The sequence below is a fragment of the Otolemur garnettii genome, unplaced genomic scaffold (assembly GCF_000181295.1).
Source record: "Otolemur garnettii isolate 467f Iridium unplaced genomic scaffold, OtoGar3 scaffold00150, whole genome shotgun sequence".
Taxonomy (NCBI): Eukaryota; Metazoa; Chordata; class Mammalia; order Primates; family Galagidae; genus Otolemur; species Otolemur garnettii.
The window spans coordinates 2,885,993-2,903,047 of record NW_003852545.1 but is presented as its reverse complement, the minus strand read 5'-3'; the positions used below and the strand labels follow the sequence as shown (position 1 = coordinate 2,903,047).

General features: G+C 35.8%; 1 pseudogene; it reads left to right on the top strand.

The window, feature by feature from the left end:
* The first annotated feature begins 2,883 nt into the window (after positions 1-2,883).
* LOC100960950 lies at positions 2,884-3,762 on the top strand (annotated as a pseudogene).
* The last annotated feature ends 13,293 nt before the right edge of the window (positions 3,763-17,055 follow it).

Below are 17,055 nucleotides of genomic sequence, written 5' to 3'. Positions count from 1 at the left end.
TTCTTTTTTCTTGGTCAGAATTATCTTAGCTTTATATTTAATTTTTTTTTTTTTTTTTTTTTTTTTGCCCATTGGAAGGAGATTTGGGGCCATAAAAGTGTATCAATAATCCATGGTATGCACATTACCCACAAAAATAAATTAATTTATTTTAATTTAACTGATAGCTATATTTAAAAAACATTGTACTACTTCAGTATGCATGCAAAATAATAAATTTTGCATTATAAAATCTATTTTTAAATGTCATTTTGTTTGCAAATATAAACATCTTCAAAATTATTCAGCAGGTTGTAGACATTAATTCTAAGAATATGAGGCTATGTGCTGGGTTGGGAAAATAACATACTATTTTTCTCCTATAAACACATCTTTTGATGCTTCTAGATGATTAACCAACAGCTGCTTGTTACATCAGCTGTCCCTTATTTGGGTTGATAAATGAAGCATTCTTTTGATTTTAAAATCTGCCATTATTATACTATACATGGTGCCAATAAATTAAGAAAACAGGCTTTTCTCTTGGAACTATATTGGCATTCTGACAATTATGGCAATAAGGAAGGTATATTACTCTATTTTTAAAAGGTTACTTTAAATGAAAATCACTTAGCAACAGACCATTATTATTATTGTTATTATCATTTTTCCTCGTGTACCTGATTATAAGCTGACCACTTGCAAAGACTAATGATCTCTGCAATGATGGGAATATTCATTGCACCACCAACGTACTGGCATGTTCTAGAAGTACTATGGGTATTGCTGTCATTATATTCTTTCTCTCCTTTTTTATTGCTACAAAATCTTGATCAAATCACTATTGGGAGTGTCCCTATAGGAGATGATGTCATTTTTTTTTTTAGCAATATTTGCATTTCATGTGTTCTCAAAGTTCCAGTGAGGAAATTCATTCATTTATTCATTTTTGTGACTATCTTCTCTTTCTGTTGTTGTTCCAATATTCCTCTTTATGATCTTTTAGTTATTAATGAGGCTTTAATTATAGAGCCATTTAAGCTTTGGAACAATGTATTTGTATGTGTGTTTTTTTTGTATATAAAAATATTTGCCTATTATTGTATTAATTTGGGGTTTATTTTCTTCTTTAGTATCTCACATACTTTTTAACAAATAGACGAATATAAAAGGGGGTGTTGCAATTACAAGGCAATTTGGCCAGTTGTGGTGACTCACACCTGCTATCCCAGCACTTTGAGAAGCTGAGGCAGCGGGACTGCTTGAAGACAGGAAGTTCAAGATCAGCCTTAGCAGCATAGAAAGATCCTGTCTGTACTGAAAAGAAAACAAATTAGCCCAGAGTGGTGGGGTATGCCCGTAGTCTCAACTACTGTGGAAGCCCAAATGGTAGGCTTACCTGAGCCCCGGAATTAGAGGTTGCACTTAGCTGTGACTGTGTGACTGCAGTCCAGCCTGAGTCACAGAATGAGATCATGCCTAAAAACATTTTTTAAAAAGGAATTACTAGCCAGTTTGCACAGAAGACCCAATAGCTTATATGATGAGATTTGGTGGCAGGTGGAATGAATATGTACCCAGCTCAGGATTATCTCCCACATTGATTAGTTGTCATGAATAAACTTTCTGCATCAAAAACTCCCAATTGGTTTAGAGTATCAATTCTCTTGGAGTCTGATGCACCCATGTCTTGAAGGGCAGTGTTATGCATCTAACATACTACTAGTTATCTCCAGCTAAGTCTCTAATAACATCTAACAAAACCTCTAATGGTTTCTCCTCACATGCACTGCTACATCCCATCTATGCAAATGGGTGAAAAGAACACATCCAAACCCTATCATATTGCTTAGAAGTCTGTGCTGCTAAGGTGCTATGCGGTAGAAAAAAAAATAACAAAAATAAATTAAGGACAAGACAGGCACAGGGCTATGGAGTTGGCATGCAACTCTTCATCTGATTCTTTCCTATTATTGCTCCTCTTTTATCATATGAAATAATATTCTAAAGACACTGACTAAAATCTACGGTTTGATTTGTATTGTGCAGTAGGATTACCTCAAGGACACAACCTGCAAAGTGATTAGTATATTTTAAAACTCAATTGCCACTGGTTTGCTAGATCATTTGGTTTTCCCTATAGCCTTTAAGAGGAGTAATATTTTTCCAATAGTCCAATTAGGAGAGTGAGATTCAAAGGACCAGAAATTAAAAATCACTTCTTCTGGTGAATCAGCAGAGACAACCTGTGGTGTTTGTTACAACAGCTCCATAAAAACACCATTGGAAGTGGACGCTGCAGCCCCCAAATAAACCTGTCAGGATATCTTCTGGGTTGGATCTAACAGCATCTTGTGGGGGCTGCTGGCTCTGAAAAGATACTGAGGGAGCCGGAAAGAGAAATACTCTCTTTAATTACATTTTTTCTTAAAACTAAGCACAAATAGTTCTTTAAACTAAACCTGCCCTGTAATCCTTCCTATTTTACAAGAATAAAAAATTACATGGTTAGTTGCATAGAGGGGATAGGAGGAGGAGCAGAACGTCCCCACTGCGTTTACAACCTTCTCCACTACAAAATTTATTTTTCCCTCTTTCCTCTCTTCCATCCTTCTTTACTTTATGTTTTGCAATAAAACTGCAATCTTGAGAGAAGTGAGTTAAAAATACCGATATGAAAGGCTGAAATCCATGTTTTCAATGGTGATATTTCTTTAATTTTCATAAATTTTAGAACACTCTAACTGTAAGCGCAATGTATTATTTTAACAAATGTAAATTCAAGGCAAAAAATAGATAAATTAGGAAGTAACATAAATGGAGATGCTTGGGCAGCTGTTCTTTGGAGCTGCTGTCATTTACCCCATCTGCCTTCCCTCCCACCTGAGCATGGGCCACCACCACATGGAACAGTTGATGGACATGGACATGAGGCCCCTGAGGCCTCAGAGCCATCTCTTTGGTTGTGAACTAAGGGGTGACAAAGATTATCCCTTTAAGGTGGATAATGACAAAAAGGAGCACCAATTATCTTGAAGAACGGTCAACCTAGGGGCTGGTGCAAAGAATGAATTGCATATTGTTGAAACAGAGGCGGTGAATTATGAAGGCAGTCCAGTTAAAGCAGCACTGGAAATTGGAAAATGTCAGTACAGCTGATGGTTTCTCTTAGGGGCTTTGAAATCATGCCTCCTGAGGTCTTACGGTTGCAGTGTGGGTCAGGGCCTGTGCATATCAGTGAACAGCACATTGTAGCTGTGAAGAAGATGCAGAGTCTGAAGATGAAGAGGAGGAGGATGTGACGCTCCTGAGTATGTCTGGAAAGCGACCTGCCTCTGGAGGAGGTAGCAGAGCTCTGCAGAAAAAGTAAAACTTGCTGCTGCTGCTGAAGATGATGATGATGAAGACCCAGTGATGATGAGGACGATGATGATGATTCTGATGATGAGGCAACGGAAGAAAAAGCTCCAGTGAGGAAATCTATATGAGATGCTCCAGCCAAGATTGCACAAAATTCAAACCAGAGTGGAGAAGATTCAAAACCATCAACACTGAGATCAGAAGGTCAAGAATCCTTCAAAAAAACCAGGAAATAAAAACCATAAAATACCAAAAGGACCCTGTTCTATAGACAACATCAAGGCAAAAATTCAAGCAAATAGAGAAAATGGTGGTTCTCTTCTCGAACAGGAAGCCAAGTTCACCAATTCGGTGAAGTGTTGTTTCCAGATGACTGACCAGGAGGCTGTTCAGGATCTCTGGCAGTGGAGGGAGTCTCTATGAGAAAATAGTTTAAGTGGTTTGTTAAATTTTTCTTCTTTTTTCATTTCTATAACAGTTGATATCTGGCTGTCCTTTTTATATTGCAGAGTGACCATTTTCCTACCATTTTTGATAAATGTTGTCCAGTTTGCATTGTCAAGAATGAGTTGTCCAAAATTCCTGTTTAGTTTTTAAACATGGTAGCCAGAGTATGTGTGGAATGTTATGATAGGACATAGTCGTAGTGGTGGCCATTGGTGGAAGTGGTGGGGAGACCAAAATATATATGTGAAATAAACTGAGTATTGTAATAAAGTTAAAAAAAAAAAGCTTCAGACTCAGAAATGTTTTAAAAGTTCTTTTTTGCACAAAACAGAAAATATTACTTTAGCAAATAGATTTAAATGATCTAATATTAATCAGAATGGACATAGTTATTAATTTAACCCCTTCAAAGACATCTGAGAATGTTTGACCTACCCCACAACCCACTGGGAATGTTTGAGTCAGTATTCCCTAAAAATTCCACCTTCCAATGTCTTAGCATGTTTTCCAAGCCTAAGTTCAAAGTTAAAGCAACTAAAATATTATGGTTATATGTTCTCATTACATAACACCTTGCTACATCACTTAGAGTATATTGTTAAATGATAAATAGTTCCATAAATGAAGTTGCAGGCTATAAAATATCAAAGTAAAATAAGTAAAACAAAGAACTCAGTGGATTCATTTTATTTTCCCTGAACCATTTCCCAAACATTGCTGTTACCTTCAGTGACAGAAACTGGCGATGACAGAAGCCTTGCATTTTCTGCTGCTGAGGTGAAAATACAGAATAGAAAACAGGCAGGGTTTTTGGATAATTTTATTTTGATGCCTATTGATAACCATTTTGTTTTTTCCAAGGGTGATTACAGCCGTTTCCATACCATGCAAGGCAAAATAAATAAATATAAAATTAATGAAATGAATTAATGTTTTAATGCAAAAGCTAAATGAAGCCTCAGAATATCATTTCCTCATTTCCTCTTTCTCTAACCATGGCTGAACCAACAGATGGCAAAGAGACAATCAAGGACTGTGATGAAAGTGTAGTTAACTTTTTCCCATAATGGATCTTTCACTCATTCCCTTTTCATCCACTCAACAAATGCTAATTGAGTGTTTTCCAACTGCCAGGACTACTGGTAATGCAGGTCCCTGGCATCTTTATTTTTAGAATCAATGTTTGAGTCACATCCCCAAATTAAAAAATAAACTTTCCTCTTCCCTCCCTTTTTAACAATCCATCTTGCCATATTATTCTGTTTTCTAGTAGTTTAATAGAAGTCGTTTAATTGCGCACTGCAAATCATTGAGACCAAAGTCTAAAAGTTTTTACTCCTGGTGCCACGCAAAGGGCCTAGTACTTACAAAGTTTCTCATAAATATTAAATTTAGCCATGTATGAATAATTTAATAGATGTTATTAAATTGGTTATAGTGACTCAAGACCTTGCTAATAACAGGAGTAAGATGGGCTTCTGAGGTTATCTTGGGGGGATACAAAAAAGTCACATTGAAGGGGCAGAAACTTTATATCCAGAAGGCTAAGAGTGGATTGGATCGTCAGCAAATCCCTTTGGTTGGGGGCAATATTTATTTCATAGAAATTATTCTAGGCACAGATATAAAGTGAATATTATACCACATTAAACAATAGACAGATTAAAACATTTTAATTAGGACACATTGCTGCAAGTGACAAAGAGTCAATTGAGAAGTTGTAACCCTGGTGGCACCCAAAGCTCAGTGGGCAGGGTGCCAGCCACAAGGGTGAGGCTGGCGGGTTCGAACCCAGCCCAGCCCAGCCCAGCTAAAACAACAATGATAACTGCAACTATGAAAAGAACACAAAAGAAAAGAAAAGTCTGTAAGAGAAGGGAAAGAAAGAGAGAGGAAGAGGGAAAGGGGAAGGGACAGAGAGAAGGGGTAAAACACAAGGAAGTAATTTTTATGGTTTCTCAATCCTGGATGTGACAAATTCTATATGTTAGAGTTTGGATTATCTGGGAACAGTTGCTCAAACAAGAGCAAAGGACTTTCTTTCCGTCCACACTTTGCACAAACTTTCCCCTGGATAGTAAGCCACAATGGTATCTCAGTATTCATATCTCATCAGTTTATCTGCTCTGAAAAGAGCAGTTCTTTTCTTAGAAATCTGATTTTTAAAAAATCCTAGACAGATATTGGTTTAGTCAGCTTTTTCTATGTATACATTTTTAAATCTATCACAGTGACCATCCAGCTGCCCCTGTAGAGAAAAGGATTGTTCAAAAAGAATGTCCTAATTCTATATGAAATCAGCACAATGTACCTCATAAATGCACTAATGTACACATGATGTGTGTGTTTCTGATTTAATTTAATAAAAAAGAAAAGAAAACCCCGCTACCAGCAGTCATTACCCATTTTCCCCTCCCACTTCTGGCAGGCACTAATCTAATTGTTATCTCTATGTATTTCACATAAATAAAATAACACAATATGTGGGTTTTTGTCTGGCTCCTTTCACTTAGAATAATGTGTTCAATGTAAATCCATGTTGTATTAATAGAAAAAAATAACAGAAAGAATGTGTTAGCTTTAAGTAATTAGAAAATAGAGATTCTGCAAGACAAATCGAGGTGTGTCCATCACATGGTCAGGCTGGCTGATGTCAGCCTTCCTGCAGAAACACATGCATGTCAGTCTAATCAAATGCCTAAATGTTCTCACATGCATCAGCTGATAAGAGTTCACAGATTCTGATCTCAGAAAACTTCAAGTTTGAGTATTTTCTCTGTAACTAATGTTTAGGATATACTTGGAAAGTTTATGTGTTCATTCCCTTTTCATGATAAGTTAATTTACACCTCTTTACTTAATATGGTTATTAATTTATATACTACCAGCTATGGAGGAGGTGGTAGAAACCACTTTACCCAAAATATTATATTTTTTTATTTTTATATCTGTATATATTTTATTAAATCGTAACAGTGTACACTAATACTATCATGGGGTACAGTGTATTGTTTCTCTATACAATTTGAAGTGCTTTTATCCAACTGGTTAACATAGCCTTCATGGCATTTTCTTAGTTATTGTGTTAAGACATTTATATTCTACATTTAGAGAGACTCACATGTACTCTTATAGGATGAACCATAGGCGAGGTCCCACCAATCACCCTCCCTCCACCCACCCTCCCCCCCGTCTCCCCTCTCCCTGCCATTATTTGTGCGTATTTTCTAAATAGAAAATAAGTTTGCTAAGCCAAGTAATCTCTATTTTTCTTTAAGATATCATTCTCTTAAACATGCATCTTCCAATTTCCTAGGAGTGTTCCTTTTATTTTTTTTTTTTTTTTCAGAAAAGCTACCCTGCTTCTGTTGAACACAGGAAGGATTTTTCTAGTTCTTCCCACTTTCAGAATCTCTGTCTCCTAGATTCCTTTTTGTCTTATTCCTTTGCTTTCTTCAAATGTTGCCTCAAACATCATCAGAGAGAGTCTTTCTTCATCATTCTATTTAATATTGCCACTGTTCCTTGTCTCTGTACAGAGGGCTATCACATCTGAAATCATCTAATCATTATGCATTAATAAAAATTATATAAATTTATAAATTATATAAATTATAATAAATCATCTAATCATTATACATTAATAAAAATTATATAAATTTAAAAATTATATAAATTATAAATAAAATTATATCAAATTTCCACAAAAAGGTCCTAGATAGAATAAGCAATTTATTAGGCATACATACAAAAATGGAATATATTGTTCTTATAAAAATTTATGATAGACACATATGTGTTAATTTCTAAGATGTACTTCCACCTTAATTTAGTATTTTTTCTTTATAAAACTATAAGCACATATATACACATATATGTGCACTCATGGATACATGCATCTAAAGCAGTGGTTCTCAACTTTCCTAATGCCGCAGCCCTTTAATACAGTTCCTGTGGGTCGTGACCCACAGGTTGAGAACTGCTGATGTAAAGGAATATGCCATTTTTCACAAAAAGAGAGCACATGATAGCACATGAAAGGAAGGGTTTTATAAAGATGCATGTATTGCTTTTGCACTAAAAGACTATTTAAAACTAAAATAGAGCAATTTATGCATCTATTAGAAATAATTTATTGAATAATTGTTATGTGCCCTGGACTGTGAAAATGGAGCAACTGGAGTCTTAAGTGTTGCTACAAGCTGGTGACTCTTGCATAAGTCTCACGTGTAAATTCCAATATCCAATATACTATATGCATATTATTGAGAGATATAACCTGGAATCCTCATTGTTGTCTAGGAGATGCCATCTGAGAAGAAGGACAGGTAATCAAAAAGTAAGTAAAATGCATGAAGTGTTAGGTGGCTGTAAAAATGGCTGAGAATCGGAACAGTCAGAGGAGGGAATAGCAACTTTGAAGGGGTAGAGAACAGTGGTAAATGTGGACAGAGGCTAGGAAATTATGGTGGCGCTGGAGAAATTTCAGGCAGGACCTGAAGAAAGTGACAGAGAAACAAAAAGAAATGTAGATGACGGATATTCCAGGAGAGGGTGAGGATGAAGACAAGACAGGAACGTGTGTGAGTGTTTAGGAAAGTGCCATGGAATGGTGGCTGTGGACAGTCTTCCGAGAGCAATGAGAGCATTCTTGGGAAATGTTACAGCCTTTGCTCCAGAGAGCAGCCTGCTCGGGAGGTGGGCCAGACCGCTAGATCAGGCCTCAGAATCTTCTCTAATCTAACAAAACCTAAAATAGAAAACAAAATAGATAATACAAAATGATCCAATATGTACGCAAGAAACCAAGACCACAAAAGGCAAACTATAACTAACAGACACTAAGTAGATGGGAAGTGCATTTATGCAATTCATTTATTTAACAGATTGACAGAATAAATGTCTTTCAATAGACATAGTAGAGCAATTACAGTTATAGAGAGTTACAGTTATAATAAAAATAAATATCAGTACAATACAGAAAGAAGGAATCTTCTTGCATTTGATAAATTCATGCCTCATTGCCTTAAAGTCAATATCATCTTCTAAATTATGCCTGGAAAGCCAAACGCCTATTAGCTCCTATTATATCCATGATATAACCGGGTGTGTAGCATCACTTAACAGTAAAGTATAACTTCTTTTATTTCACCTTATTGTACTGCTACATACATCCTTTTCACTAGAAAAAGTTGCTTTATCAAGAACTATGGAGTTAGGCTTTCCTAGGCCCATGGCCATAATTTCATACTCATTTCAATGCAAAATTTTCTCTTAGATAACGCATAAGATATACAATCGCAGTTTTAATGCTGTTTTTCCAGTTGAAAAACCATTCATGGAGATAATATTATTTCTATATCAGTTACAGTAATATTTGGAGGTTAGTGTCACACTGCTACATCAATACTGAGCTTATTTCATCTCAAACATGTTTAACAGTTTGCAAGAAGGCAGGACTAATGTTGCTTCGGGGCTCTTAAAAATTCTTTCTGAAAAAATGATTTAAAAATGAAAATTCTCCACATCTGCTAAATGCTCTGTTAAATTCATTGTTAACACTTTTCCACACTTGACATAAATGAGTAAATATTTGTTCGAGAGAGTTCAAATAGCTTCCTAATTCTATTTTCCAAACCCTGCCCGTACCACTCCCTGCCAACAAAGAAAGGTTATTGACAATGTTTAACATTTTTTCTTAGACCTTGACAACACATATAAAAAAAACGTTAAACAGGAGATTTCATCAGAAGAGCCTTAAAATATAATAACATTTGGAATTTTCTTTGGTTCCTTTAAGTTGATAAACTAGAATTTCAATAACATGATATAATATGTGTTGCCTTTCCAACCAAACAGACTTATTAAAGGAAAAAATTCAGGATGGTGCCTGTGGCTCAATGAAACGGTGCCAGCCCCATATACTGATGGTAATGGGTTCAAATCCGGCCCCAGACAAAATGCAACAAAAAAATAGCCAAGTGTTGTGGTGAGCGCTTGTAGTCCCAGCTACTCTGGAGGCTGAGGCAAAAAGACTCACCTAACCCCGGAGCTGGAGGTTGCTGTGAGCTGTGAAGCCACAGCACTCTACCGAGGGCGACAAAGTGAGACTTTGCCTCAAAAAAAAAAAAAAAAAGAAAGAAAGAAAGAAAGAAAGATCATTAAATTAGAATTTAATGCCACTGGAATTTTTGTAAAGCCTAAGAACAAGATATATTCATTTCATTCTCAGAATACACATTATTTTACAATAAAATAGAAAAAGGGCATATAAAATGTGGCCCAGAATCTCAATTTTATCTATAAAGTTGACAGATTTCCTAAAACATATATGAAAGTGTGTGTAATCTTTATACAGAAGATGGCAGGACTGCCAAGTGTGAGAAACATCAATCCTGAAAATAAAAGGATGCTGATTGCCACACATTCTGAACAGTCATTCTCTGCACTGGAATAAAGTCATCCATCCACAAAGGACAATGCATCTAAAATCCAGAGGAAACACATCTGGGCACAGTAGATGGGAGCATAATGCAGCTAATACACTCGTCGACAATATTCGTTCCTTCTTTGGAGAAAGAGAAGGATGAGACGCCTACCACCTTGCAAGGATTGAGGAAAGGCTACCTGAAGATTTCCCAAAGATTCTGGAATTGAGGAAAATGTCCTTTAAAATGTACATGACATTACATACTGAATCATGGGAAACATACAAATTCATTTTTCAGATTTTCAATGAATTAGTCGTATCCAGGGTGCTTCCTTAGAAGCTGTATTTCTCATTATAAATAAATCAGTTTTTCTTTCAGTGTTATCCCCCAGTCAGCTGACTTTTGTCACCTTGGTTCTACCCCAGACAGACAGACACCTCTCATGCTAAAATGCTGAGAATCTTCCCTTAGACTTTGGTACAATTATTCCGGCACCAGAGACATAGTTACTTGGACTGTCCCTGTAACTATTACCCTGGCTATCCAAAACTTTTACACTAGTTTGCACTTATTGTATAGGTAAGACCAAATTCCCTGGTCAATCCTTTATAGAACAGTAACAAACAAGTGGCTTTTATTACCATAAAGCAATACTTTTTAACATCAAAGACATAAAGTAAAAATAAGTTATCTTTTTTTTACTGTTTGTCATGTACTCATTCTATTAATTGAAAAAGCAGGATATCTTTACCTTTTTGCAAAAGGTTGAAACCGAATAACTACCTCACTGAATAACTAAGTGTAAACCACTGCTCCATGTATCTGAAGTTTTATTTGGTCTTTCCTTCTGTGTTTATTCTTGAGACAGATGAATATAGAACTAAATTATCAGTAGAAATAGATTATCCCCATCCATATAAATTTTGAGGTGTCTATTTACTCAAAGTTCTTGTTTCTGCAGAGGAGGATGGAACTACATTTGTCAAACTAGCTGTATTACCCTGCTTTGCTTTGCACAAAATTATGTCAATTGCAGTCATAGAAGTATACTTTAGAGGAAAAAAAAAGCTTTCAACACTGATAATCGCATTTCAATTCTCCTTTGCTTATTAGCAATAGCTAGATGACATTCACCGCAAAATATTATAGAGATTGTGGATATTGTGGACACATATGTGGGCTGTAATTATAATTTACATTAGTTTCCTTGACCTAGTTCACATTCCTGACTGAAATTCATTTCTCCAGGAGCTTGAAGTAGTTAACAGAAGAATAATATTCAACATCTTATTGATTGTGTACAAATCTGTGAAATCTGTACACTTCATTCAGATCCATGAAAGTACATTTATAAATCTCACATGCAGATGTGTCCCATATCTAGTTTATGTATCATCCCAAAGTATATATATTCACAGATATGTAGGTTGTCCCAAATGTAGCCCCTAAAGTCACCATACATGCAGAAAATGGGAAACTGTAGCTAAATGTACTTTTACTTACAAAATGTTTATTACAAAATTTTACAAAGAGGTGGCCAACGTGTAGAGAATATATTGAAAATATTTTATAAAATTTTATGATGACTATTTAGTAAATAAAGGAACATCTGCATACAATTTTTCATTTTTTTCTATGTATGCTGGCTGTAGCAGCAACATTTGGCACAACTGGTATGACAAATTTGATATTGTACCAAATTTATAATGCAACATTATATGGGAAATAATATCCCTCTACTTAGACATTCTTTAGAAACATAATTTTACTGGATGTATTATATACCACCATTTAAATACATCATAATTTATAATTAATGTCAAAGCTTAAAAGATTTGATAATTTTAAATTTATCACCATTTTACCTAATGCTTCAATGATGAAGTTTATTCATATCTTTTTTCAAATTTCCAAACATTTCTTGAGGATAATCTTTAAAAATGGATTTTCAAAAAAGAAAGCATGAATAATTAAAATGTGTTTATGCATTTGGCTAAATCCCTCTCCAGTAAAATTGTTACACTTCATAATCCCACAAGAAGTTTCTTAACTCTTTCTTTACCTTCTACTTTCAATAATGTACATTTTTATTTAGAAAATATATTATGTATATTTTACTCTTCTTTCTTTGTTTTGGTGACTATGGAGATTGTAAATGTATTTCTACCAGATATTATATTGCTTTAATTATACTATGATGATGAAAAACAAAATATCATTTTCCTTCATTGATTTTATAGATTTGGGGGAAAATACAGGAATCGACAGCACTGACAAAGATAAAATGTCATTGTATCACCTGACTCTATATTTATTTCTTCATCCTTCATAATATTGTAGTTCAATTATTCGTAGTTTCTGGTCCTTTCTCTATTATCAATTCTGGTGTAAACTTACTCAAATTCCTGGAACTTCAAATGTCAGAATTATTTTTAACAAGGAAATGAAAATTATTAACTATATCTAGGGCATCTTAGGGGAAAAATAATTTAAAGAAGTACAAATTATATTCTATTATGAAATTAAATTGTATCATACTGCTTGTTAATGTGCAAATGGGATGTCTGGCTTTGTCCCTAGATAAATCCTTCAATACTTCAGGAATTTCATTTTTTCTTTCAATGGTTTATATGTCCTGAACATATAGATGATTCTCATTTCTTTTAGCAGGTGATTAACATTTGAACTATTTTCTGTGTCTAGGAAGTCTGGATGAGAAACCAAGACCCCTTCCATAAAGACAACATATTCCCTGTTTTTAGGTTGGCAGCATTGAGGAATGGCCATTCTCAGAAAGGAATGTCTGTATGTGGTTTGGTTTCATTCTGGGTGTCTATCAGCTTGATTGCTTGCCATTATTTTAACATTATTCACTAGACTTACTATTTTTCACAGTTATTCCTTCAAAATTCCTTTTTTCTTTTTTTTTTGCTAAATAATATCTCTCCTCAGTATATAATATGTGTTTGATAGAATAAAAAGAAAATGAAAAAAAAAAACACTCCCCTAGAGGTTTGGAAATTTGGTATCAAGTCGAAGGTTTATCATTAACTTTATCCCTGATCTAAGGAAGATCCCTGGACCACTGTGTGTGTGTGTGTGTGTGTGTGTGTGTGTATGTGTATACGTTTGTTTCTTTATTTTGTTTTTGTTTTTGAGACAGAGTGCCACTTTGCCACCATCTGTAGAGTGGTCAAAGTCTTGAGCTCAAATGTTCTTCTTGCCTCAGGCTTCCAAGTAACTGGGACCTTAGGTGCCCACCACAATGCCTGGCTATTTTTAGAGATGGGGTCTCATCTTGCTCAGGCTGGTCTCAAATCCCTTAGCTCAAGCAATCCACCTGCCTCGGCCTCCCAGAGTCCTAGGATTACAGGTTTGAGCCAAAGCTCTCAGGCCTATTTTTTAGTATGTGAAATATGAATTACCTCGAATACATCACTGATGAGTTTTCTTCCTAGTTAGCTTGGCAGTTTTTAGTGGAACCTTAAAATTTGTAATTATAATATTAGTTATATGCTGTGATTTCCTGATAAAATGGCAGGTAACTTTAAAAAAAAATGAAACAAAATGAATCATAAGAAATGAAAGAATGCAGAGGGGTTGTTCCAGTAGGTTATTTATTTATTCATTTTTTATTTGAGGAGATAACCAAGAGACTAGTTTGCCACAAGTTAAATTTAGGGCATGTAAGTAAATAAATAGATACATCAATTTTACGATTGACTAGCAAGATCTGTAGTGAATACATACATTTGTGAAAGTCATCCTCTAGCATGTCATTTTTTAAGTAAAGGTCTGGCTTGAGAAGGAGAGAAGGAGGGAGAGAGAAGTAAAGAGGTAAAGAGAAAGAAGGTGAGACATGTGGATTGCTTGAGTTCAGGATTTCAAGACCAGCCTGAGCAAGAGGGAGACCCCATTTCTACTAAAAACAAACAAACAAACAAACAAACAAAAATTAGCCACCTGTTGTGGCCGGCACCTGTAGTCCCAGCGATTTGGGAGCTTGAGGCAAGAGGATCTCTTGAGCCCAAGACTCTGAAGTTGGTTTGGCCAGGGTGACAGACTCTATGTCAAAAATAAAGAGAAAGATGAGGACGGAGACTCCCTCAAATCCATTGGTGTGGCTAACATCAGGATATCTAGCTCTACCTCTCAACTGTCATGATAGGTGATTGCCTGGAAATTTACAAGAAATTAATATTTCTTTCAGTGGTGCCCGAAATCCACCATATGCACACTTAAAATGGGATATTTAGCCTAACAAAACAAAATCCACACTTTTGATTTTTGTCATGGTACAACATAAAATCAAAAAACGTCAATAGCTTACTTTGTTTCATTCTGACAGAAATGTGAATAAAAGACGATGGATGAACTAAAGTTGCAGGTAAAATATAACGCAAAGTTTTGAGAAAATGAAATCATGTCAAGAACTTCTCATCTAGCTTAGGCCAGCCAAAGAGCATGGACACTTCGTACCAACAAGGAATGACACCTCACACTACGAGTGAGGGCGGGGAAGGAGGGCAGCTTGTATTCTCTGTACATTCAGGGCAAACTCCCAGGGTAACAAGTAAACAAGGTCCAGGATGAAATAAATCAATTCCAGGCCTCGTTTTCCCCTAGCTCTCTCTGTGACTTTTCTTCTCCAAGGCACTATTTTTCCATTTGTAAAACAAGAATAATAATAAGGTCTATCTCTAAGGCCAGCATTTACTGTATGGGTGAAACAAAGTAAGGCAGGTGAATACATTTTGTGAACTCTGATGCTGCTGTGCAAAAAGGCAGCATTTAAAACTTGGAAGGGTATTTCTTTCCTATTCCTTCTCGAATGTTACAAGATATTACCATTTATTGGCTTTAAAAAGCACAAATAATTGACACTCTACTTCTTCAGTGAAGAGGTAATCTAGTTGTCAATATGATTTCTTTTTCTTTCCTCAGAATACTCTCTAAGAGTATGGGACTGTTGTTAAGAGTCTCTATACTCTAAGAGTATAGCCTGTTGTTAAATGGTGTAGGGAAGACCCACCTCCCTGCAGTAGGTTCTCAGAGGTGTGAACTTTCCAGGTTTTTATTTTGGTGGGGCTTGCTGCACTCTTAACACAGGAACGGGTATTTAATAAATATTTCAAACCACACAAAAATACCCTGAAAGTGCCTGGTAATAAAGTGCTTGTATTTTTTTTTCTTTTTGCAGTTTTTGGCTGGGACTGGGTTTGAACCCGCCACCTCCAGCATATGGGGCTGGCACCTTACTCCTTTGAGCCACAGGTGCTGCCCTTATTTTTTTTTTTTTATTCATTTTTGAGACAGAGTCTCACTATGTTGGCCTTGGTAGAGTGCTATGACGTCACAGCTCACAGCAACCTCTAACTCTTGGGCTTAAGTGATTCTCTTGCCTCAGACTAATAAAGTGCTTTTCAACACACGCTAAAAGTCAGAGAAAGTCCATATATTGTTTGAAGAACAAAGAAAACCTAAATTAAATGTAAAATGTCAGAAATTTCTTCAGCAATTATCCCCCAGAAAGTCTTTTTTTGACGTTTTGATTGCATATCTAAAATCTAAGGAGTTTAATGCTTCTTAGAAAAAGTGGAGGACCGCACAGAATTGGGATTCCAGGGCTCTCCTCCTCCACTGTATGCAAATCCCTTAGTGGGACAGAAATGATTTCACAGCCAAGGTTCTCACAGTAAATAATTTACTCTCCCTCCATATTCTTTATGGGTGCTATATACACTCTTTACGAGACAGCAATAAAATTCAGTAGGTTTCTTTATTTGACCAACTTGGTTCGTTCAGGGAAGCAACACATTTACCCTTAACTGCTTCTATAGCAAGACTCTATTTTACTGCATAGCTGAAGAATAAAGTTTTCTTTTAAATCAAACCTTACTGCTAATGAAGTTTAAATGCCTGTGTGTGTGTATATGTATAATGATGCATGGACTAGTAATTTTCTAACTTAAACTCACATCAATGACAAAACAGAGCATAATTTCATTGTCATGATAGCACAGAAGATATTTTAATGGTCTCCAGATATATTAGGAATATCTGTATGCCTATCAGTTGTCATTTTGCCAAAAGATACAAAGATGATAATTAGTAGGGAGTTCTGTCAGATGGATTTGGTGAGTAAGCCAGCTTTTGTAGAATATGTACAAGCATGAAAACACAATTTTTATTCAAATGCAATATCCCTAATACTTCTTAAAATGTACCCCATCCCCTTCCTTCTGTGTCTGCCTGACTTCCTACCTTATACAAATCTGAGGATGAGATTAAGAAGGAACTGGGGATTACGCGGCTGACGGACAACAGTCTGAGCCCTCATCAGTCTGAGGGAATTACCATTCAGCTACTGCCAGCTTCCTCCTGTACGGACACAGATCCCTGCTGCTTTGTGTCATGGAAGGCCTCCACGTAGATCTTTTACTTTTTTTTTTTTTTTAAGAATAAATAGATGATAAAGGATACACGATATCGTGTTCTAGTTAGATGTCAAGAATTTATAATTTCCATTAGTGCCTGATCATTGATCATCTCCAGCCAATTTCTACCTGCCTGCGAAAAAGGAGACGCGTGCGCGCGCGCGCACACACACACACACACACACACACTGAGAAAAGAATTTCAGGAAGTGAAGTCCACTAGAAAGTCATAGATATCTAGCTCTGCCTCTCAACTGTAATGATAGCTGGAAATTTACAGGAAATTAACAGTTCTTTCAGTGGTGCCCTAAATCAATCATATGCACAGGTAAAATGGGATATCGACCCTAACAAAACAAAATCCACAATCTTCTAAAATCTTCAAATCTCGGTTCTTCTAA